We start from the raw sequence: 24,636 nt of genomic DNA on the forward strand, positions 1-24,636 counted from the left end.
CCCCTCCCACAACCTCTTTTCTGCATTACCTACGGATTACCTATCTAGATGGAGTCGAAAGAGTTCAAAGAGTCAACTAAAATCACTCTCAGTGCTTCGTACTATCAGGCAGTGAAAACTGTTCTCTGCTGGACTTGAGAATAACTGTAGCTGAAGCTCTCATCAACTTATACTCTTCCCTCCCCCAACAATCCATATAGAGTTGCTTACAAAGGATAGTGTGGCCCTTCAGAAGGCTGAGGAAAGGGAGGTTGTGGTGGAGGGGAACAGACAGCCCACTGGGGAAGTCAAAGAACTTAAAAGTCTGGTTCATACCGAGTGGCATGTGCTGTGACCATTTATGATGTTAGCAGAAATTTCAGAGTAGCTGCGAATTCTCAAATGAGGAACAGTGGCAGATTTTTACAAAAGATGTATCCTTCCAATTTGGAATCTTTAACAATCCCTAGATAAAAAAGATGGTCTTTGCTTATGAATATTTATAACAGCATTCTTGTCACAATAAACGTATTCAAATACCAATAACAGATCTTGAATTCCTTTCCCTTTACTACTTTTTTCTTCCCAAGCTCTACACTGAAGCTTTTCTTTTCAGTTGCTGGGGTTAACATTACTGCCAGCTAAAGTTACTGGGTAATTAAGAAGCAAAGAATTTAGGAAGAGTCAACACAGAATTTGCAATCTGGATGAAACATTCTCCCAGTTTCATTAATATTCCCCCCCCCTCTCTCCTCCTCCCCACTCCCCTACTCTCTCTGTCTCTCTGAAGTAAACACCTATACTTAGACAAATTACCACTATAGCCATTTGCCATTTGGGATTCTTCTGCAGTTTATTTCTTAATTTGTTTCTAAAATAACCAGCCTTGTTTAAGTTATTACAGAACCAGCCTTAAAAGATGGTAATCTATACAACATGGAAAAGATTCATACAAGAAAACATGAACACGAACACAACGATGACATGTGTAAATCAAACCTTAGCTCTGGGGAAATGGCAAGCTTAAATTCTGTCTACAGGTATAACTTAGGAGATCAACAAGGCAGTATGCAACAAGGGAACAATTTTTGCTTGGTTGCTCTTCATCCCAAGAGCTAGTATGACTATCAAGCAGCAAAAGCAATTTGATATCCAGGAATATTTCACAAACCACTAATTGAGGCAGGGCTGTCTGCTCATTAGCAGTGCTCCAGTACCCAACAGGTCTGAGAGTGCTAATATCCTGCCTGTGGCTGTAAATCCAAAGACAAAGAGTTTCTCCTTAGGAGTGTATCTAGGAGTGGAAGAGATTGGACAGACTTGTAAGCTATCAGATCCACTCCGTTGTAATAACACTTCTTTAACAAAGGGTTACTGGGAGCAGAGCCGAGTTTGCCAAAGAGTGAATTTGCCTATGTCAGCAACCCGGAAGGTGAGTTGATTTTGACCATATGTAGGAATAGTCAGCAGAGGGACAATAAAGCACTTTGGGGTGGGGCTCTATGGAAGCTAAACAAGAGCCAACTAGAAAAAATAAGCAGGCTGGGGAATTAATTACCTGCAAAGGTAGACTAAGCCCAGACAACAGAGCAGCACAGAAAAGCCACACCACTCCCCAGCTTTATTTAGATTCCAAGTGTTTAAAAAAAAAAAAAAAAAAAAAGGCAGCCTGAAATTCAGGCCTCTCCCCACACTTGTTTGTTTCAACTAACATTCTAAATGTGTGTACATATATATATATGTGTGTGTGTGTATGTATATGTGTGTGTGTGTGTGTGTGTGTGTGTGTGTATATCTCCCTGAAATTCTAACCATTCTAACAAAAGGGGTAACAAAAACAAAACAAAACAAAACAAAACAAAACAAAACAAAACATTGTGGTTGAGGAAATTAACCAATGACCTTTGGAGACAGAAAAATCAGCTAATTACTTGTAGACACACAAAAGTTAATTTTATTTTGGCACTCAGTGAGTTATTATTAATGGAGAAGGTGAAGCTAGTGGCACCTAAAACCATTAATTCACTTCTGATCTGTTTTATATATGTATATTTCCATCAGAGATTCTTAACACTTTGTGTCCATTGGGGCAGAGGGTTCATGAACTCAATGAAATGCCTACAAAATTGTATATATGTGTACGTGCATACACACGCTCCCTTGGGGGAAGAAATCATTAGCTTTTATTTGGTTTTCATAGAGTCCCATGACTCAAAAATGCTTAGTAATTCCTAAACTTAAGGCCTACACACTCACTATGAGAAACTTACCTTTGTGTGAATGTGAATCCCATATGCCTTTTCACCCTTCCATGCTTCTGCTTGTGCTCATCCATCTACCCACAATACCTTTCCTTCTGGTTCAGCTGATGAATCCTACTCATTCCTCATGGCTTGGCACACAGCACCTTCTCTATGAAGCACTCCTTGCTAACTCTTATCTTCAGGTGGAACGAATATTCCCACTGAGCATTCATAACATTTTATCAAAACTTCTATGATAGACTTATCAAAGTATTATTGTGAAACTCTGTATCTCTTGACTAGAGCCATATCCCACTCATCTGTGGACCCCAGACTACTAGTACAGTGCCTGGTACTAGGAGATGTTTATAAAACAACAAATGTGTGATGAGTGAACAAGCAATTGAACTTAAAACCTCCTCCAAAATAATTCCAGATCTCAATTTCTTCTAGTGAAATATACCTCATCCATTTCCAGGTATGCAACTCCAGATGGATTGAAGACCCCCAGAAAATTCAAGCCCAGCCAATTTTCAGTGAACGCTCTAAAGTCCAGTTTTCAATGAGTGTTCTTAAAATCATTACACTGTTAACATGTTCTTACAGCCACACAATGTCCATTCTCCCCTCTGCTAATGCAAGTGGGCATCTTGTGTAAAATGAGTCAGCCTGAAACATTAGGCGTGGAGGTGGGAATGGGCAAGGATACTATGTAACCATTAAGCAGGCACAAAAAAATAGTTCCAGATATGGCTATATCAAAGCAACCACTTCATTGGCAATGGCAGAGAGGACTTTCTGTTTGTAACGTTAATGTATCTCAGGGGTCTCGGAGTTAGCACTTGGTATTTGCTGGATAGAGATAAGGATCATGCTAAAGTGTCTATTCCCCATGTCTTTTTATTGTCAGAGAAGATATGCATTGGTGGAACTAAGAGAAAAAGACAATGTCCTTTACTCTGTCCTACCCTTGCTTCCATGGGTCTTCTATATGGGTCAAGTGGAGTGTTGTGGAAGATGGGAACATGTTAGAATACGGGCTAGCCACAGAATGTGAAATTATTTCCTCCTAACTCTGGACTCTGGTCCCAGTTGTTTGCTTGTGGACTTCTGATATCCCAAAGAAGGGCATTCCCCCAGGCCTGGGTCTCATTGAGGCCCTATGCTGAGCATGGGGGTTCAACGATGAGCAAGACACAATCCCTGTTCTCCAGGAACTCCCAGTCTGGTGGGGAGAAGCATAGAGATGAAGCACAAAGAGGTGCCAGATCTGGAAAGGAGGAACCGTTATCAGGATAGAGTTCAGAGGAGAAGTGACATCTGGGCTGAGCCAGTGGAACTCACCAGGAAAGGAAGGTTGGAGGAGGAACTTGTGTGCAAGGGCACAGGGGCATTGGAAAACATGGCGTGTTCGGGAAGCTGTAAGCTGGAAATGAATGTATGAGAAGTAAAATGAAGGGATATTTGAAGCAGGAAAGTTGAGGTGTCAGGTTGTGAAGTAATATCCATTCCATGCTGAGTTTGGCTGTCACCCTCTAGATGACAGAGAAATGTAGAAGAAAGCAGAGCAGGGTAATGGACTGTCAGCTTGAGAAATATTCTTGCTGGTAACAGTTTGGATGATGGACTTGGGGAGAGGAGAGGCTGGGTAAGGAGGATAATACCAAGGACAGGATTCAGTTTAATTTAGAAGGTCCGTAGTCTTTAACGCCGCCCTGGGGTTGGGGGAGAGATGGGGAGGAGATAACGGGGGTCCAGCTCTGTTATGCCACATTTCTTCCTACACAACCTCCTGGCAAGCTAGGCCTGCGGAGGGATATCAGGAAGTTCACGCGACACCTTTGCTACTTGTCCTGAACTTAAGCTTTTCTCTTCACTGGGTCGACTTGACATCTAAAAGAAAATCCTCTTATAAAATGGTCCAGAGGCCACCTGCTTAGTGCCAGGATGCTCAAATAAACAGATGTAAAAGACAAAGACTTGTGACCTCACCACTGCAGGCAGGACCCAAGCCTGATTTTATCTTGTCCCCCATAATTGACTAAGCTCCGTGGGACTAACTGACCCAAACTATACAAACATTTCAACGCAAATGAAGAGACCAGTGTTTTTACTTACATTGGGGAATTGTATGATTAACACCTTACATTCATGCGACACTCATTTTATTCATCAAGCAGCACTAAATTTCTATTTTGTGCCAGGCACCTGGAATACGATGGAGAGTGAGATCCACAGGATGCCTCCCCTTTTGGAGTGTTTATTCTGTAAGAGACACAGGAAATCGAAATCACCACTAAATGTATGATTCTACACTTTGACAAGCACAGTGAAGAATTACTGGGCACCGTGAAAGAGAAAAACTATCCAAACTGGACCGGGGGGGGGGGGGGGGGGGGGGGGGGGGGGGGGGAGGCCTTTCTACAGAAATACGGGAATTGAGACTTCCTAGATGATGAGTTCATCAGGTGAAGAGCAGAAGAGAAGGGGCAGCAGGTGGAGGTGCAGCATGAGGGAAAGCTTGGGAATGATTTCTGGGCACCCTAGGGGTCAAGAGATGGTTGACTTTCCTGGAGCAGAGTGAGCAAAGGAAGCTTGATGTGCAATGCGATTTGTACCAGTTCAAACTCCTATCACTTCCAAAGTACTTTTGTCCCTTCCATCTCATTTCATTTTCACCACTGCTCTGGCTATGTCGTTGTTAGGAGCCGTGTCTCGCGGACACAGTGACTGAGGCTCTCAGTGAGTCTTAGGAGCTTTTGTCAAGGTCTCTCAACCACTGGCTGGTTTCAATTAGGCTTCAAGAACCCTACTCTTCTCCTATATTGTTCCAGGAACCAGATGCCCTGGTGATCCTGGGTTCCTTACCCAGAGCACGTCCCTGCTTCCACATCAAGGACCCCGAGGAACTGAATTAGTCATCAGAAGGTTCTTTGATGTGCACACCATCTGAGCAAAGGTAATCAGATAGTCCCCTGGGATATTTTATCCATGCCACAACAACGGGTAGTGAACTCTCCTTGCCCTGCTGTGAACCCCTCCTCTCTGGAGGGGCCAGAACACTTACAGTCCTGAGAAGCCCTGACAGTTTCTTGCCATGCAAACTTCTTCCATGTACATCCACTGAAGAACAGTGCCTGATGGTTGCCTCGTTATTGGATTACCAGATCATTAATTTACAGCCATCTTAGGTTATTGCTACTCACTGGCTACCTGGACAGAATGTGTGTATTTCCTAGATCTCAGGACTGTCAGTCCATCAGCAGAAGCTGATGCCTAATCTCTTCCAGAGAGTTGATTCATCCAGGTTCATGCTCAGAGGGAGGGATTTTCCCTGACCTTATTGTAAGTCCTGGAAAAAGGTGGGCAGGAACCTGGGCTGTTATATAATTGACCACACTAACAGTTAGGATGTTTACAGGGGCCAGTAACAGAAGACACAATTTAAACAAGAGGTCCAGACATGAACCAATCCAGGACTCAATGACCTCGTTCACTGACATCATCATGGGCCTGGGGGCTATCTTTTCATGTCACCATTCGTGGTGTGTCAAAGAAGTTCCTTGTGTGGCCTCAGAATAGCTCTGGCAGTTCCTGGCATCATAGGTAAACACAATAATCACTAGCAATGCAAGGATGTTTACTTTAATCTTTCCCTTGGGGCACCTGGGTGGCTCAGTTGGTTAAGCGTCCAACTTCGGCTCAGGTCATGATCTCACGGTTTGTGGGTTCAAGCCCCACATCAGGTTCCGTGCTGACAGCTCAGAACCTGGAATCTGCTTCAGATTCTGTGTCTCCCTCTCTCTCTGCCCCTCCGCAGCTCAAAATCTTTCTTTCTCTGTGTCTCAAAAATGAGTAAATATTTTTAAAAATTTCTTTTTAATCTTTCTTTTTATTAGCAAGAGAAGCCTTTCCTAGAAGCTGCCCACCTCCACCCCAGTAGACTTCCCCTCACATCCCGTTGGTCAGGAGCAGGTCACATGCATATATCCTGCAAGGGAATGTGACTACCATAATTGGCCTACAGTCATGATTCACCCCTTGGGATCACCTTTTTCTAAGCACATGGGAGAGTGAACACAGAAAGTTATTTTTAAAATAAATAAAAAATAAGGCTCTGATAGCAAGAAAGAAGTGAGAAGGAGGATGGCTTTTGGGTTGGTGGATGGTCATTAACACCCTACACAAAATATTTCCAGCTCTCCTCTTGGGTACAATGTAGGGTAGTACTTCCCCATCTCCTACCTCCTTGAAGGTGGGTGAGAGGCCATGCAACTTGTGTCAGCCAATGAAATGTGAGCAGGGGTGCCATCTGTCATATCCAGGCAGAAGCCTTAAGGGCAAGTGAGAGATTCAACATGCTTCCTTTTCCCAGCCTTGCCAACTATGGAAGCACAGAGACGGAGTGTCCATTAACCTGGGTCTTTAAATAATGACAATGTAGATCAGCGTCCCTCCCCCTGCCCAGCACATCTACAATAGACATTTAACATGAGCAAGAACGAAGCCTTTGTTGTTTTAGGACACAGGGATTTGAGAGTTGCTTGTTTCTGTAGCATCGTTTAGCTCTTCCCAACTCCAATAGGAACCAACAGTATCTTCCACAAATATAATAAAAACACCTGTATAATATTCATAGTAGATACCATTTACCACATTTCTACTATGTAGTAGGCACTGTGCTGGGTCTCACAAGGCAAATGAAAGGGCTGGATTTTGTAGATGGGAAAATGAAGCTTCAGGCCTTGTTCGTGTTCGTGGAATAAGTGACTGGTGGATGCCCAAGCTGAGTTCAGGTCTTCCTGACCCTAAAGAGCTTATACCGTACACACATGTCCCTACTCCTGAGTAGTAATGCCACATGAATTTATATCCCAATTGAGCCTCACAACCTTCCTGCCACAGACACTGTTATTCTACACTTCACAGGGCTGGGAAGACACTAGAGTCTCTCCCTTTCCACTCTTCCTCACTATCCTTCCAAATATGTGAAGAATCAAAGTACTTTACGAGTTAGAGGGGACCATGAATTTTGGAGTCAAGTGTCTAGGGGTTAAATCCGGGCTCTGCAGTTATACCTGGAGGAGCATGGAGCAAGTGCCTTAACAGTGCCAAGCTTCAATCCCTTCGTTTATGAAAATGAGGCCGGCTGTGGCTACCTCAGAAGGTTACCAGGAGGATCATTTAATGTAGAGCCCTTGTATGGAGTAGGAAAGCAAGAATTAGTCATTTTTCACTGTAGACTTGTTCATTTAAGAAGAAATAATCAGGAACCCCCCACCCCGTACCCCCAGCCAGTGTGCATGCACACACACACACACACACACACACGCCACCCTAACTGAAATGCAAACATTTCCCACTAAGATTCAACAAGGTCTCAGAGGGCTTGCTTCTTGGTCATATAAGGGCTGGCAGGTCCTCTCTACGGGCTAGAGAAAAGTTTTGTTTCCCCAGCTGCACTCACAGGGGAATGCTCTGCAGGCACGGTATTGGGAACCTGTTTGGCTTGGCTCAGAGGCCTGTCAGCACATTCAGGAAGTGAAGTCAGAGAGAGGCAGGATTTCAAACAGAGCCAGCTGCACACAAATGCCCAGGCAGTGAAATGCCTTATCTAGGCAGGGTGCCTATCAGCCCAGGTTGCCCTGGGTGCTGTCAAAGAAGCCTCTGAGAATGGCTCTGGGCCAGAAAAGGAAGGAGCAATCTCTGGCACCCAGGGGAGGGCTGTGACTTCCATAGCAAAGAAGCCAGAAAGCCTACACGGGGGTCATCTCAGCAATCCCCATGTCTTGGGCAGGGGAATGACTAAGCCCAGGCTCCCAGCGCTTGCTGGTTGGAGGGGCTCATGTTTATCTCCCTGGAGACTTGAACTCAAGTTTCAGGAGGGGAAAAAAGGAGAGGGGGGGGAATAGCAAAAGGAGGGACTAGGTTAGAAGTGCTGGGGAGGGGAGGGAGAGAAATGGATGATGCCTGACAGCATGTGGGACCTTGAGAAGGAGCATGCTACCATTCTCCAGCTGTGCCCAGGAAACAGTGCAGCGACTAAGACCTGAACCCTAATCCCAACTTGAACATTTCTAGCTGTGAATGGGAAGATAGTTAATTTCCCTAAGCCTCAATTTCATTATCTATGAAGTAGAGATGGTAATATCTACCCACATTGGGTTGTTGCAATGATTAAAGAAGCTGATATATGTAAAAGGGCTTAGCTTAGTGCTGGCAAATCAGACGTGCATCAGTTAGAATTTTATGTTTGCCAGTAACAAAAAAATTCAGTTTAAGTAAAAAGCAATTTTATTGGAATAAATCAATGAAAAGCCATCAGCAGAAGTAGCTCTAAACCTGGCTATATACAGGGCTCACATGGTATCAGCAGGCTTTGATTTCCCTCCCTCACTCAGCTTGCTATGGGAAGTGTTAGCTTCCTGTTCAGGCTCCGTGTGATATTGTCCAGCAGACCCCACTCTCTGTCCATAAGGAAAAGTAAGATGGAGATGGCACTTACTTGCCTCCTCCCCGGATGGTGTCTCATTGGTCTGAATGGGTCTCATATCCCTCCCTGAACCAATCACCATGGCTGAGGGATGGGAAGGGACATACTGAGTGGCTTAGGTGTAGGTCAACCTTCAATACTAGGGTTTTGGAGTCCCATCAAACCACAGAGTCAGAGAAGAAAGAGAGGGAGGAAGAGATCATCAAAGCAATGTCAGGACTTACAAAACAGTAGATGCTAGAGGTCAAACAGAGTCCTGATGGACTCTGGTCCATCTATTTTGTGATTACTCTTGTTACTCTCAACACATTTTACAGGCCAGGGTAGAGGGGCATCTAGTCCCCTTCAAAAGCTGGGTCAAGATTCATGATCCATTCTTGAATCTCTTACAACAAGTTGGGGGCTCCAGGTACAAGTTATCAAAGCATACTTCTCTGGATGGAAAATGTTCAGGAGGACTATATTAAACAATATAATATGTAAAAATACTCTGTAAAAAATAGCTACTTATTAATATTGGTTGCTGTTGTAATATTAACTCATCTAGGCCAATTAGAATAGAGTCAAAGATACTCAGGGCAAGACTATGAAATGTCGGGAAGCCCATCTATTCAGGTCTGTGTTTTTCTCTACTCTCCTACTCATTGAACTGTATCAGTATCGGTATCTACAATAGTATTTCCACAATTCAATTGTTGAAGTAGTAAAAGTAAGAAAAAAAATCAATAGACTGTCTCCATGACTGAATTCTGAGAAGAATCCAACGCGCCATGAAATATTTTTTCTCTCCTCACAACAAATCAAAGATCTTTACATGAAAGATCTCTGAAAATTTCTAGAACTGGTTATAAGCATAAGAAGTGAATGATATATCCAGTGTTGCAAGTGTGAGATACCAAGAAAGGTTGATGAGTCTACTGTGTGGCTTAAGACATTTCTAGGAGGTAATACCTGACCAATTCTTGGTGTATATGGCCAAAATCTTTCTGCCTTAAGATACTAACATGGCACTGAATGATCATCACTCTCTCAGAAGGTAATGTTACTGTATTCATCCTCACTCAATGTTTATCGAATGCCTCCCCGGTGCCAGGCACCCACTAAACACTGGAAGTGAGAAGCTATGTAAGGCATCAATCCTACTATCAAAAGCTAATGGCATTCAATATATTAATTGCTGTGACAGACATAAAAACAATGTACCTTGGGAACAAGTACCCCACCTAAGGGAGTTGAGCAATGGCTTCACTGAGAAGCCGACTTGGAATTATATCTTAAAAGAGATGAGTGGGGGGTTGACAGAAAAATGGGGGGATAGTGTTTCAGAGAGAGGGGACATCAAGGACTAAGGCAAGCAGGACTCCAGGGCCCATTAGCCACGCATCAACTGTTCATGGACAAAATGGACAGAGTTCCTGCCTACTTATTGTCAGGTAAGGAAAAGACATATAACAGATCATTAAAAAGATGATCACAATTGTTTATGAAGCCCAGCACTTTGCAAAGTGCTGAAAGATGTGCAAGCAATATTACTGTAGATACTATGAAGGCACTTCCAGAGCATTCAGTGGAAGGGTGGGGAGATGCCTGACTCAGTCTGGTCATTAGGGAAGGCATCCCCAAGGAAGTGACCTTTAGACTGAGACCTGAAGGAAATTAGTCAGGCATATGAGAGTGGGTGGGGAGAGCATTCCTCTCTTGGGCAAAAGCATGTGTTAGAAGTAGCCAGAAGACCAGTATGGTTAGAATGTAAGGTTCCCTCCAGGGGAATCAGAGAAGGGGATGGGAAAAGAAGGAGCCCATGGGGCAGGTGGATCCAGATGGTGTGCAGTTTAATACCACATGTCCAAATACAGTATCTTAACCCTCAGGTCTCAAACAACCAGAGAGGTTGGATGACAGTGAGCAGAGAACCCAGGCGTTTTCTAAAAGTCACACATTTCATGCTTCAGGCAGAAGATCTAATTCCTGGCTATAAGAGACTGATCTTGACCTTAAGCTGTTTATGAAGCTCTTAAAATGCGCCCAGGGGCACCTGGGTGGCTGAGTCGGTTAAGTGTCTGACTTTGTCTCAGGTCATAATCTCACGGTTCGAGGGTTCAAGCCCCGTGTTGGGCTCTGTGCTGTCAGCATGGAGCCTGGAGCCTGTTTCAGATTCTTTGTCTCCCTCTCTCTCTGCCCCTGCCCCCACTCTCAAAAATAAATACACTTAAAAAAAAAAAAGAGTCACATGTTTTTCAAAGAAAAAAAAAAAAAGAAAGATGCGCCAGGAGGAGTGGTAGATGCCTCCTGTGCTACGTTCATTCAACCTTAACAACAGTCCTACTAGCTAGCTATCACAGGCTTGCTCCCAGGAAGTCGGACTCAGGTCCCAAAAAATGGCTACGTCCTCATGACTATAAGAATCAGGAGCAGGGTTTTGCTCTAGAATTGAGCTCTTGATTATTCTGCCTCTGAAGAAATCAAAATCTTTAGATATCTTGACAATTTCAACGGCTCAGCAATATCACCCTCCCTCCCTGAGTGGTGCTTCAACAGACAGTCGGTTTACCAGAAACCCTAATTCCTTTTCCTTCAATGTGAAAGGTGAGTGGGGGACTCCAGGGACCTTTTAATTTTCTCTTCCATCCATAGCTAGGCTTTATGCCCCTGCTGTTTTGAATTCCATTTCAAACAAAAAAATAACTAAAAACCATTCTCCGCCAAGCCATTTGGATTTAAAACAGACTGGCAGAAACCTGGAAAGAGTCAAGATTCTCCTTAATATATCAAATAGAGCAGCCAGCGCCAATCTGAGAGGCTTTGCTCCATTTTGTAGAGAACAGGCCGTATTTTGAAAATGGATGAGTAAGGTTCACTGTTGCGACTTGTTTCAAGGTCTGGAGGCCAGGCCTGGTTTTGATCTGACAGGCCTGGGTCTCCAAACGTGGGTTATTCCTTTGCAAATGCTCAGAGGGGCGGCTGGCTCCCCAGGCACAGACCTGGAGCAGTGTCCCTTTGAAGACTTCCTCCGTGGGTCTTAAGTGGGATTTGGTGCCCATTGTGGAATCAGAGTAATGAGCTCAAAACTAATGTTTTTCATTACACCAGCAAATCAGTCAGCCCCTGTGTTTGCTCAGGTGTGCAGCTGTGTGCCCCATGCCCTGATCTCTATATAAGAACAAAATAAATATTTTCAAAAGGAAGAAAGAATTGAAGATGAAGGAATGTCACAACGGGTGAGGTAGGAAACGCGAGAGAAAGGAGACTCTGGCCTCTTTAAGGTGAGCTATATTTGCTATCTACTCTCTTTACTAATTGGTCGCCCTCTAGTCTGTGAAGAAAAAAACCAATGGGCTAATGAAGCGACAAGATTCATCCAATTAATTGGGGCTCATTCGGAGACTCGAGCAGTGCCGGTAGATGGCGCCAGAGGGCAGACACAGCGCTCTCCCTTTCTGGGGTGTAAAGGACTGGAAAAAGCCCAGCCAACAAATTTGGCTGGGACCTGGGACAAATCATGGGCGTCGTCCAGCTTCAGAGGGGACCAAGTATAAACACATTTTTTTTTTTTTTTTTTACAGAATAAGGAAGCATATGCACTGGAAATGCTCTTGCTCCACCAGCCGGAGGCCTGGAAGTGAGCACCAGATACTGTTTACAGGGCAGCTCCTATTTCAGAATGAAGAATGAGGCTCAGCAGGTAGGGAGGCCTTGAGAAGGAGAACCGAATTTCCAAGAAGCCCACGCTGCGACAGAACTGTGGAGAGCCCGTCTCAGGAAACTCGCTGGATAAGACGATGGAGGCTTATGTTGTCAGAATAAACCCACCTGCCTCCACAGAGGGACGAGCTTGGTACTCTGGGGGAAATATGAAATGCTAGAATTGGCCAGAACTGGGTTAAGATGCTGCATGTGTGACCTTGACCAATTCTCTTTCCTTCTGAGCAACAGTTGACTCATCCTTGGAAAAGATGCAATACTTGTAAATGGGAGACGAAATTTGATTTATGGAAAATGCTTAGCACAACACTCGGTACTCAGAAGTCTCTGAAAAACTCTTCCAGCTGTGGCATAAAACCTCTTCCTATGGGAATTAGAACAGTCAGAAAGGACAATCTTCCCATTAGTGTCACCACTGCATCTGATACACGCTGATTCTCTTTGGGCTTATCACACTATTTTGCATTCTATTTATTTACACAGGTCCTTAGACTGGGCGCTCCTTTAAAGTAAGGACTGTGTGGTAAAATTCTCCCAGCATTCCCAGAATCTATCACGCCCCTGGAACATAACATCTGTTGAATACATGAGCTTTTCTTGTGAGCAACTTGTTCCAATCCACCAAGCTAGATAATTCAGATACAGAATAATGGCCACATCTCACTTTCTTTTTCTTCACTGTGTTCGGGAAAGAAAACAGAAAATACTACAAACCTGGTGATGAAAATCAACTGTGAATGTTTTGTTTTAGCCAAGGACCAAATAGAAGCCAGATGCTAAGCAACCATTTTTAGTATTGGCCAACTCAACCAGCCAAGATTCAAAATAAATTCCAAGAAGAATTACAATACGAGATGTAATTCTATAAACTGAGTGTCACAGGTTAAGCTTTGGGCATGTGGCATTCTAGTCTATGCAGGTCAGAGGGACAGATGCTAAAGGAAAAAAACCGACCTGAATGGAAGCAAATGACAGGAAGCCAACAGAATCAGGAATGCCAGCGTGGCCAATACTGGCCAAGGAGGGAATGGGAAACCACAGAGGTTGGCTCTTGTGGTCAGATAGATTTGGTTCCTAAGTAGCCCCTTTGATTGGGGCAAGTTACTTAACTGCTGAAAGACTCAATCTCTTGGTTTATAAAATGAGGCATATTTAGTCAGGATCAGTTAACCTATGCTGCAGTAACAAATAAACTCTGAACTCTCAGTGACTTAGCAAAACAGAAGTTAATTTCTCACTCACCCATAGTCTCACCCAAAGGCAGGTTCATGGGAGCTCTTCTACATCCAGTGACTCAAGGATCCCATTTCTTTGTATCCTGTGATACCTCCATCTTATCAAGTGGCGTCCAGGGTTACTACAGCATGGAAGAGAGAATTGGAGAAGGCACACTGGCTCCAAAATGCATTAGTACAGAAGTGACATGTCATTTCTGCTCTGAGCCCATTGTTCAAAATTAGACATCGTCCCAACCTAACTGCAGGGGAAACTGAGAAATATGGAGGGGCATGGAGATATTTGGGGAGCACTATATATGTCTGCCCCACCATATATATTAAATATTTAATTGAAATAAGTTCATCAAATGGATGAAGAAATTTTGGTTTATATACACAATGGAGTACTACATGGCAATGAGAAAGAATGAAATATGGCCCTTTGTAGCAACGTGGATGGAACTGGAGAGTGTGATACTAAGTGAAATAAGCCATACAGAGAAAGACAGATACCATATGGTTTCACTCTTATGTGGATCCTGAGAAACTTGACAGAAACCCATGGGGGAGGGGAAGGAAAAAAAAAAAAAAAGAGGTTAGAGTGGGAGAGAGCCAAAGCATAAGAGACTCTTAAAAACTGAGAACACACTGAGGGTTGATGGGGGGTGGGAGGGAGGGGAGGGTGGGTAATGGGTATTGAGGAGGGCACCTTTTGGGATGAGCACTGGGTGTTGTATGGAAACCAATTTGACAATAAATTTCATATATTGAAAAAAAAAAAGAAAGAAGTTCATCAATCAGGAGTAGACTGTGTCACATACAATAGAACAACCAAATAAAAAGTTAGAGATTTATTTCCTTTGCTATAAAAGAAGCCTAAAGAGGTGGGGCAGCTCTCCAGTCATCAGGAGCATAGGCCCCTTCTACCTTTCTGCTCCACCACTGTGTGTGGCTTCTGTCCTAAAGTCACTTCATGGTTACGAGGTGCCCTCCAGGTGCCATGGCTACATTCCAGCCTAGAGGAAGGAGAAAAAGATCAGAACTTTAAAAAGACACCCTACCTGCTTTAAAAAGTTTTCTCTGAAGCTCACCCAGCAACTTCCATGTAGACTTCGTTGGCCACTCCTAGTCACAAGGCAGTGTGTGATGTGTAGTCTTTAACATTTGTGACTGGGAGCGTAAAGGCTGGGAAGGCAACGAACAGCCTGTGCCATAACAATAACACTCAGTTCATGGGGTTACGGTGAGCACTTCATAAAAGTGAAAAAGCTTTGAATGGGAGCTGACCATTATATGTGTCCAATAAATGTCAGATATTGTCATTACTGATTTTAGTAACCACGTCATCATTTAGGAAGCATGATCTCGGTGGCCACACCTTAAGGACCTGTCAAAAAAAAAAAAAAATGGAGCGAGTCTTTGGTCTTAGGAGGACTTGGAAGAGCAAGGCAGGGCATGAGAGCTCCAGACCCCGCGTTAGGGATTAGGACAGGGGAAAGCATTAGCACTCAAGAGAAGGGACCAAGGTGGAATGTCATTCTGATGGGCTGGGCCAAACCATGGGGGAGCTGCAGGTACAGGAGGGAAGAAGCCGAAGGTGGTAGCAATAGGTTTTTTCTGGGGCTGACTCTGGTTACGAGAGGTAAATAGCAGAGAGAGGAACACAGGAACTATGGTGGAAAAACAGCAAACATCACAGTGACTGCCTTGGTTGGCACCTTTAGAATCCAACGCCTCCGTACCCTCAACTCTACGTATGTACTCCCTTGCTTGCTGACCTCTCTCCACCTCTGTGAGATGATCTCACCCTTTCACTTGGTTTCTGCCACCACAAATCTCAGCCCTTCTTAATGCTACTGCTTTCTCTCAGCACCTATTTCCTGAGTGCTTATCATGGCCAAACTTGGCTTTTAGTACAAGGGATAGAGTGGGGAATAAGACAGGCAACACTCCTTGTTTTGTGAAGTCTACATAGCATGTTGGCCTTTTCCTTCCTTGGACTGGTGCCTTCTAGGTAATTCCTCAGCCTGGCCCCTGGGACTTCCTCTCTGGTATCCTGCTTACCACCTTATTGGTCTTAGTCTTAACAGCCCTATTAATCACTAAAACCCAGATATAAGAGGGACAGTTTAAATCTACATCCTACCTTCATTTCCCACTTCATTTGGCTCAGAAGCAGGGCAGGGCTAAGTGTGTGGCCGGAGGCATTTGTGGCCTCATCAGGAGATTCTGGAAAAGAAAAAGCCAGAGTGACAATAGTCAGACCAGCCTATACAATTCCAAATCTTTAGGTAGAACAAATGAATAACTACTTGTGTCATTTAAGGTTCTTGGGTTGCAAGCAACAAAAACATAATCTAATTAACGGAAATAAAGATTTACTGGAAGGATATGGGGCATCATGAACAAGATTTGAAGGACTAACTGAACAGTCAGACTTCAGAAGAGACAGCGTCCAGGGCAGCTCAAGGACTTTGATATCCATGCCTCTGCTAGAAAAAATGGTCCCTGATCATATTACTGTGCTTTTTCTGTCTCTACTCAAGAGACAAATTCCTGAGAAAGAGAGAGGCTATTGTTCTGGCTTGCGTTACATTTCTACGCCTTCCCACCTGAAGCCCAATTAATAGTTTCTACCAAATCTACAAGGAATAGGAACCAGCAGTATCCCAAAGCGAAACTGGGGTGTGACTACCAGAATGGGGAATGAATGCTGGGTAGGCAAATACAAGGATGTCTACCTTCACACTCTGGGTAATTCTCCTATTCCCAAAGCTATGGCTTTAGGGACATTTCATGAAGATGCATAAGAAGGGGTCCACCTGGAAACATTTTCAGTTGCAGGGAGCGAGACTGTGGCCCGGTTATAATAAACTGGATGCTAATGTTGAGAATTTGGAGTGACATCGATAGAAGTAACAATTACAGATGATTTAATAATCCAAAAAATAAAAGATTTTATTTTTTGTATTATTTGGGTTTTTAAAAGTCTGATCTATGTTTTTGTCATTGTCATATTATTGATTTTTTTTCAAGTGAGTAATGTGTCCACATGGTTCATGCACCTTCCTCCATCCTGCCTCCTGGAACACGGATGTCTCCATCTTGAACCTTCAGGCCTGCCCTTTCGGATCATGAGGACTAAAACACAGGAATGGCAGGACAATGTGCTAGAAGGAAGGCAGGTTCTGGTGACCTTATGTAACAGAGACATTATGTTAGCCCTCCTCTATATTGTTCTCTCTCTACTTTTTTTTTTTATTTGAGAGAGAGAAAGAGAGAGTATGAGCAGGGGAAAGGGACAGAGAGAGAGAGAGAGAGAGAGAGAGAGAATCCCAAGCAGTCTCCATACATGCAGGGCCCAATACCAGGACCCTGGGATATGACCTTAGCCGAAATCAAGAGTCAGACACTCAACTGACTGAGCCACCCAGGTGCCCCTGTATTGCTCTATATTTTTATGTAATAGAGAAATAAGCTTTTACCCGTTAAAGCCACCCCCTGTTTTGGGTTTTTCTGTTATAGCCAAGCCTAATTACAATTGCTTCTCTGAGGTTATACCTCCAATAAGTGATGGAGCCCTGATTCTAACTCAGTTCCAGAGCCTGGACTCGATGAGGCCAGAGAAGCACCCTAGGTGCAAATTGAAGGAGGCTCTCACTCTGAGAGTCATGCAAATGCTGACCGTACACTTGTATGATGCTGAGAATAGGTGCCTCCTAACATTTTGCAGCCTGGGTGCTTCTCAGCCTCACCCTGCTCTGCTTCATCAGCTTTCAGAGCCCATGCTTTTTCACATCACACTCACAGGACAGGGCTGAAGATTGAATCAACCTAGCAATACACCATGACTGTGAGAAAGCACCTGGTCTTAGTCTGAGATTTAAGAAGTGCTTTTTCTGATATTAACTATGAGATGTAAGGTTGTAAAACTTTCTGACACCTCCATTCCACAGCACCCCTGCTATTTCAAGAGCTAGCTTTTATCATTCGCTGGCATAGGAGTAAAAAGCCCCTTCTGAAATACCTCACCCTCCCGCCCTCCCATCCGCTTTCCAGGCAGGCAGTCTTGTTTATATATCGTTTCTCCTGGATGAATCATCTGCAGCGAGGGTACAGCTTCCACTTGTCCATGAGAAACTGTTCAAAACAATCCTTTCTATTCTGCATAAAATCTCAGGAGTAACAATAGATATTCAAAATAAGACTGCTACTTCTCAGCCTCTCAAAGTCAGGGAACAAATAAAAGTAACTATGTGCCATCAAAAATCATTTTGAAAGAAAAAAACAAAACCTCCCTGTGATTGCTTCTTTTTTTTTTTTTTTTGAGCTCCCAGCCTCCACCTTCTTTATATTATGCTTCCTGCAAAAGCCTTCCAGTTCCTTTTGCTTCTGGTTTGAAGGTGTTATTTTCACATGACACTTCCTGAAATCCATGCAGAGTCATCATGGGGGGAAAGGAGAGGGCTGCTTTAGGGGCCAGAGGTCAATTGCCATTTGCATCTTAGGGCTCAGCTGGGCTTAGGTTAGGGGGAAACATAGAGTCATTTCTCAATAGTGTGATATGCAGAATTTAGGTAGTGGTGCACAAAGACCTTCCAAAGAAATACGTTTTCTGTAGATCCCTGCCAAACTCTCAGGAACAGAGACACTGTAGGTGAAGAAACAGGGGCTGGAGAAGGTCACAGAAGTGGAGAATGGAATCTGGATCATGGCTTGCAAAGAGACACTGCCCTAGAGTCTTCACATTAATTCTCACAGCCCCCCCTTCAAGGAAAGCGTTTTCATCTCCACCTTACAGGTAGAAAACACAAAGTTCAGAGAGCTTAAATAACTTGCCCAAGATCACACAGCAAAGACATAGCAAGTGGGGATCCAAATCCAGGTTGACCCGACTCAATACCTCTGCTCTTTCAGGTGCGGTTTGCTGCCTGCAAAAGCTCAATCTATTTCTTATTAGAGGGAAGATCAGCAAGGTGTGGTTAAGTCAGGAAACCGAGGATCTAGTCCCAGCCTGGGGACATGGGAAAGAGGATTCCTTTCCCTCTGGGCCGCCGTGTTCTTACTTCTAGGACAAGAAAGTAGAACTGGATGGTCTTCGGCTGCTTCTCCTCCCTGACAATCTAGGTTTCCATATCTACTCCCATCAAAGGCATCTAACAAAAGCAAAAAAATAACAGGAAGGGTGAGCCACAGGCAGGATCCCTCCCTGTGGGTCAGGAGTCCAGGAAAGGCCAGAGACAGACACTGCAGGATAAATAAACTGAACTTGGTGTTCTTTGCACTCTCCCATTTTTTCATCAACCTTTCCAGCCCCTGCCTCCACCATCCGGGTACTCTGCTCCTGGCCTTACCACCTCCAGCCCGCCCCCACTTCTGGCACCCCATGTGGGCTTGCCTGGATTCCTGTGGTCCTGAGTTAAAAGGCCTAATTCCTTTTTTATCTAGCCAACTGGATGGTTCCTTTTTGCAAATTATCAGAAGGTGCTTCTCCAACTCGGGTGGGCATAGCCCTGAATCAGGATGTATGACTTGACAAGCAGTGCACAGATTGCCTTTTAGCTCCTGCCTTCCCCACTCAGCCAGATGCCCTGTGCAGTGCACAACTCACACAACTGTATGTGGCAGCCCTGGGATGAGGCCAAATATAGTACTCCATTCATCCAATTACACATGGCAGAGAGGAACCTAGGCAGTATCTTCACCATTTTCTCACCTTCCCCTCCCACGTTCTACTCACCATACTACTGATTTAGTCCCCTCCCTGTGCTTCCAGATTCATCTCACACTGTCTTCCTTTTAGCTCTTTCCCCCTCCCCAGCTCCTCAGGAAAAGTAGCACAGGCACACACTCTTCTCTCTACCTGGAGCACTGGTCCCTCCCTCTTTGCCTATTAACTCCTAGTCACACTTCAAGTGCGTCCAAGGTCAAGCACTGCACCTCAGCAAGGCCTTCCCCGATCCCCCTGAGTGGCCAGCTGCCCATATAAGTCCCTCAAGACAAGGAAGGGCCTTCTTTCCTGTGTGGCACTCATCAGAGTTACCGTTCTGTACGTATCTGTGAGATCGTGTGACACTGTTTCTCTCCCTCCATCCGGCTAAGTGTGGAAGGCAGGAGCTAAAAGTCAATCTGTGCTCTGCTTGTCAAGCCATATATCCTGATTCAGGGCTGTGCCCACCCACGTTGGAAAAGCACCAGGCATCACATGGTCCCTGAGCTCATTGCCATATTCCTGGCCCCTCAGCATGGTGTTAGGCACAGAGTATCTACCGGATAAGTATGTGTCCAATGAATGCAGGTTTGTCTGACTTGGGGAAGCCACCATTTAGCAATGATCACTTTTGAAAGCCCCCCAAGTGACCTACTAGTTTAACATCTCCAAACTGGGGGCATAAAAGAAAGAAGAACAAATCATAGAAAATAACAATTGGCAAACCACTCCTCCGTAACTGGCCAACTCCGAAGGCATCTTCTATGAGGCATTGTGCTTAACGGGTTCCTGGCAAATGTTTGTTGAACCAGTGAATAAAATCCCATCATTCAAGGTGCAGATTAGATGCTACACCTGCTAGAAAGACTCAGAAGTAATCTCTCTGTCCTGTACAGATTCAAAGCATTTCGTCATTCCTTCTTTGGTGATAGTTTTGATCTTGTGTTGAGTTATTTGGGGATCTGGGTGCCCCCTCCAAAAAAATCTGGGTATATGTCTCATCTCATAGAGCACTTTGTAATTGCCCAATTGAATCCTACTCTGATCTTCCATTCCTCAACACCTAGCACAGTGTCTATCGTGTTCAAATAAGGTTTGGCAAAGGAGCAAATGCAGAAATGGATGATAAATCATGCCTGCTTAGCCCTCTCTCTCTCTCTCTCTCTCTCTCTCTCTCTCTCTCTCTTAGGGATACAGACTGTTAGTTTGAGTGTATTTCTGACTTTCCTGATACTATATTCTCTTCAAAAAAAGCTGAGGGAGATGATTACTTAGGATTCTTTCAAGTACTTTAAATTAATTAATTCTTTATCATTTATTAAGGCTCCATTGTGGGGAGCCAGGTTTTTGTATCCCTCTGCCCAGTTAAGCATTTTCAGTCTGGATGATATCAACAGCTTTCTAGTTCAAATCAGAGAACTTCTAGTACCAGATACGTGCCCCACGCATGCCAGAGGTTCAAAATCCAGCTTGGGGGATCTCAGTACCCACCTTAAAATCATCTAGGTATATGCCCTCTAGGTATATGCTATTTAATAACTATTCCATAATCTATGCCATCTAGGTATATGCTATTTAATAACTACCAACACTTTCCTTGAGTTTCTTGTTTGTATCAATTGAAAACATGCGTTAATACATATAAAATCTACCCCTCTCATTAGGTCTCTGATTGAAAGACAATTTAGGTAATGTGTCAGGACGGTGGGAGTCTCAACTCTTCTCTAACCATGAGCTACCCTTAGGATTCAAATATGTGTACTGAACTATCCCTAAGAGTTGCTGAGTTTTAGGGCGGAGAGAGACCTTAGAGGTTATTTGACCTAAATGCCCATTTTACAAATGGCAAAACTTAAGTCCTAGGAGAGGAAGGGAGCAGCCAGGTGGGTCATGGAGTTGAAATGCACACTAAGCTTTGGAAGTCTTCAGAGTTGAAATACTTATTGGATCTCCTGGGATGTGAAAGGCTTTTTAAATACTTTATCACTGGTTATCTCAATAACACCTCAGGAAAGATGCATTGCCCACATTTCATAGGTGAGGAAACTGAGCTCAGAAAGCTGAAATAATTTGTTTCAGTGTCTACTGTCTGCTAGATCTTCCAGATAACAAAGCCGGGGTCGAAACCCCTGTCTGTCTGAATCTGAAGATGGAGATTCTCCCACCACACCAGAGTGGTAAAGGTCACTGGAGATTTGTGAAGAGCACACTGCTACCGAGCGATGGGTCTGAGGCCAAGAGAGTGCAAATTCCAGACTAGAGAATTCCAGAGCAGAGATGTCACGTGTTCCTGTGCCCCCAGGCCTCCCATACAACCCCCACTAGCATCCTGAATAAGAGACCAATACCTCTGCAAAGGTATTTACTGTGCATACAGATCACCTGGAAATCTTTTAAAAGTGCAGATTCTGATTGAATAGGTCTTGGGAGGGCCTATTCTAATTCTGCAGATTCTCAGGTGATGCAAATACTCCTAGTTTTGGACCACACTCTGCGTAGCAAGGCTGCTGAAGATAACTCAGTCTTCAGCAGCTCCATCCAGCTGTCACGCAGCACAATTCATAAGGATGACGGAGGGTAGCCGTGGGTGAGTAGTTGGAGGAGGTAGAAGGCTGTGTAGATAGCATTCATTGAACGTCTTATTATGTGCTGGCATAACACTAAGCACTGTATTGGACAATCATATTTAATCCCCACTATAACGCTCCTCGTAGCTCTCTGTGTTCACATTCTACGGATGAGGAAACAGACGCAGAATTTAGGCAACTTCTCCAAATTCACATGGTTCCGTCTGATTCCAAAACTCATGCTCTTAACCACAATGCCAACTTCCTCCACAATGAGTGTCTGTCTCCTTTGCACTCAGTGATTCGGAATGGCGTTTTCAAGGGGGAAGAAGTCTCTGGGCAGATATTGATTAGCTGATAAGCACATCCCGAACTTAACATCAAGATGCTAGTGAAGATCTTAGACCAGATGTTGGTCAACTTGCCAGAGGAACGTGCAAAGGATTCATTCACACCAAGACAGAAATAAGCATAAATCGCTTGAGTGAAAAATTAGAAATAATTTGCATGCTCCACATGAGGAAAGGTTAAATAAAACATGGCATATTAGGCAACAGGCATACTAATTAAGCGATGGGTATACTTATTTTAGTAATAAATCTCCTAGAATAGCATGACCTGAATTGTGTTAGAAAAGACCTGTGTGTGTGTGTTCACACATACGAAGAGATTGGAATGAGGTATTCCAAGAAATTAATATAAGTAACCTTTGGATGGTATTATTGTTCATTTTTTCTTTTCTTTTCTTTTTATATCTATCTGTACTTCTCATTTTTCTATAACAGGGGTGAGTCATTTGTACAACTTTTCAAAGAAAAAATAAATATGCAAGAGAAGCTGGGAAAAGCTTTTTGAAAAGGGGCAATGAAGGTAGACATGAATTACCAGATATTAAAACACATTATAAATCTGTAAATATTATAACAATTTAAAATTGAGAAATAATAGACTGACAAATCAGTGGAAGAGAATAAAGTAAACTGCTCATAAGATTTGGATACATAAATAATTTACTTTTTCTCTTTAAGTGAGAAAGCTTTTCGAAAAATAATACAAAACTATTGCCTGGCTCCCCAAACACTATATATGCAGCCAATGGACCATTGACTAAGTGGGGGGAAAATATTTCCAATATGTATACAAACAAACAGGACTAGTTTTCTTAAAATATAAAGGGTTCTTATAACTCAGTAGAAAAACTGGCAAAGAACATAAACAGCTATTCAAAAAAGGCGAGGGTGTGATGAGCAAGAGAATGGATCCTGGCTACAGTAGCTTTTAGAAAGGGGAAACTGTTTTTTTTTTTTTTTTTTTTACCATGGTCCACACTGGTCATTAGAGTCTTTATGTAACTATAGAGGTAGACATTCCAATCAAACTAGAACAGGAACAATTTCATGAGTCACACCTGACCACTGAGAGGTTCATCAGTAGCTTAGTGAGAGAGGGATCAGAAATTAATACCAGTATCCTATTGTACACAATTCACAGTTGTTGTTGTGCATGTAATTTTTTTTTTTTTTTGCACATAATTAGGCTTAAGCTAACTGCAGAATAAAGCAAAGAAGAAAGGGAAGTGACATGGCATAAAGAATGAAAAGATGTAGCTAAAGGGGCTTCAATCCCAGCTCTTCCTCTGGCTGTGCGTGTCCTTGGACACCTCACTAAACCTTCCTTTCCTCATCTGTAAAATAGACTCAAGAAATCCTATTCACAGCGTTTCTCTGTGGGAAAAAGAAGATCGCCTATGTAAAGCACTTCGCACCCTTAGCGGGTGCTCAATAAATAGTAGCTATATTACCTCCCAGAATTATTATTACCACCCATGCAAGGGCAGGAACAGGGCCGGGTGCTGTGCCTCCCCCCTCTTCAGCCCAGCACTGAGCCTATAGAGCAGAAGCCTGTGATTAGTGGGTAGGGGAGGGCAGCACGGCATTGTGGCTGCATGGATACAGCGTGACATTATCTGCACCAGCACTGACTCCCATGCGGGGAACCTCTCAGGACCTCTGATTCCTCCTGCAGGATGCATGCAGTAGGGATCAAACTAAAGGAGAAGTTGTTTGGGGAAACACTCTCTGAGCTGTAAAGCTGTGAGCCTCAGCCCTGCCCTCCCTAGTTCACAGATCTCAGTACTTTAAACAAGCTTAGCCGGCAAAGTTTACCTCCAAGTCACCTCATTTACCCATCCAGCAGGGCTTAGAAGAGGTTGCCGGATGAGGAATCTGCTAACTTAGCCAGGACCAAGCAGCTCCCAGCCTAGTGCAGGACACCAAGATCCAGTTGACTGGAAAACTATGGGAAACCGTAGAGTGCCCCCTTAAACTGCCATCATTGCCCAGACACATGCCACATAACCTACACCTTCACTGCCAGACAGACCGGGACCCGACATCCATAATAGCTGACATTTATGGAGGGCTGTCTGTGTTTGAGCCTAATGCTAAGTATTTCTTTGACCTGCATTATCTCAACGAATCCTCGCAGATCTATGAGGTCAGTACTCTCACATCTTATGTACAGCTGGGGAAATAGAGGTTTAGGGATGATTCAAGTACAGAAGTTAAGTAACTTATGGTTATAGGCCAGAGCCTTGCACCCAAGTCTGCCTGACTATGATCTTGGTCATTATGCCCCTTCTCTAAGAATTATTTCACAGATGCCCCCAAGAAGTGAAGTGACCTACCCAAGATCACACAGCTAGTAGGTACCAAAACTGGGATTC

General features: G+C 43.8%; 1 long non-coding RNA gene across 1 annotated transcript; it reads right to left on the reverse strand.

The window, feature by feature from the left end:
* Positions 1–13,588: 13,588 nt before the first annotated feature.
* Positions 13,589–15,865, reverse strand: LOC125913634 (uncharacterized). The gene is made up of 3 exons (XR_007455059.1): positions 15,781–15,865; positions 14,562–14,650; positions 13,589–13,774 (listed from the first exon to the last, which is right to left on the reverse strand). It is a non-coding gene; the product is annotated as an uncharacterized LOC125913634 (long non-coding RNA).
* Positions 15,866–24,636: the final 8,771 nt, after the last annotated feature.

The sequence above is a fragment of the Panthera uncia genome (genome assembly GCF_023721935.1).
Source record: "Panthera uncia isolate 11264 chromosome C1 unlocalized genomic scaffold, Puncia_PCG_1.0 HiC_scaffold_4, whole genome shotgun sequence".
NCBI classification, from domain to species: domain Eukaryota; kingdom Metazoa; phylum Chordata; class Mammalia; order Carnivora; family Felidae; genus Panthera; species Panthera uncia.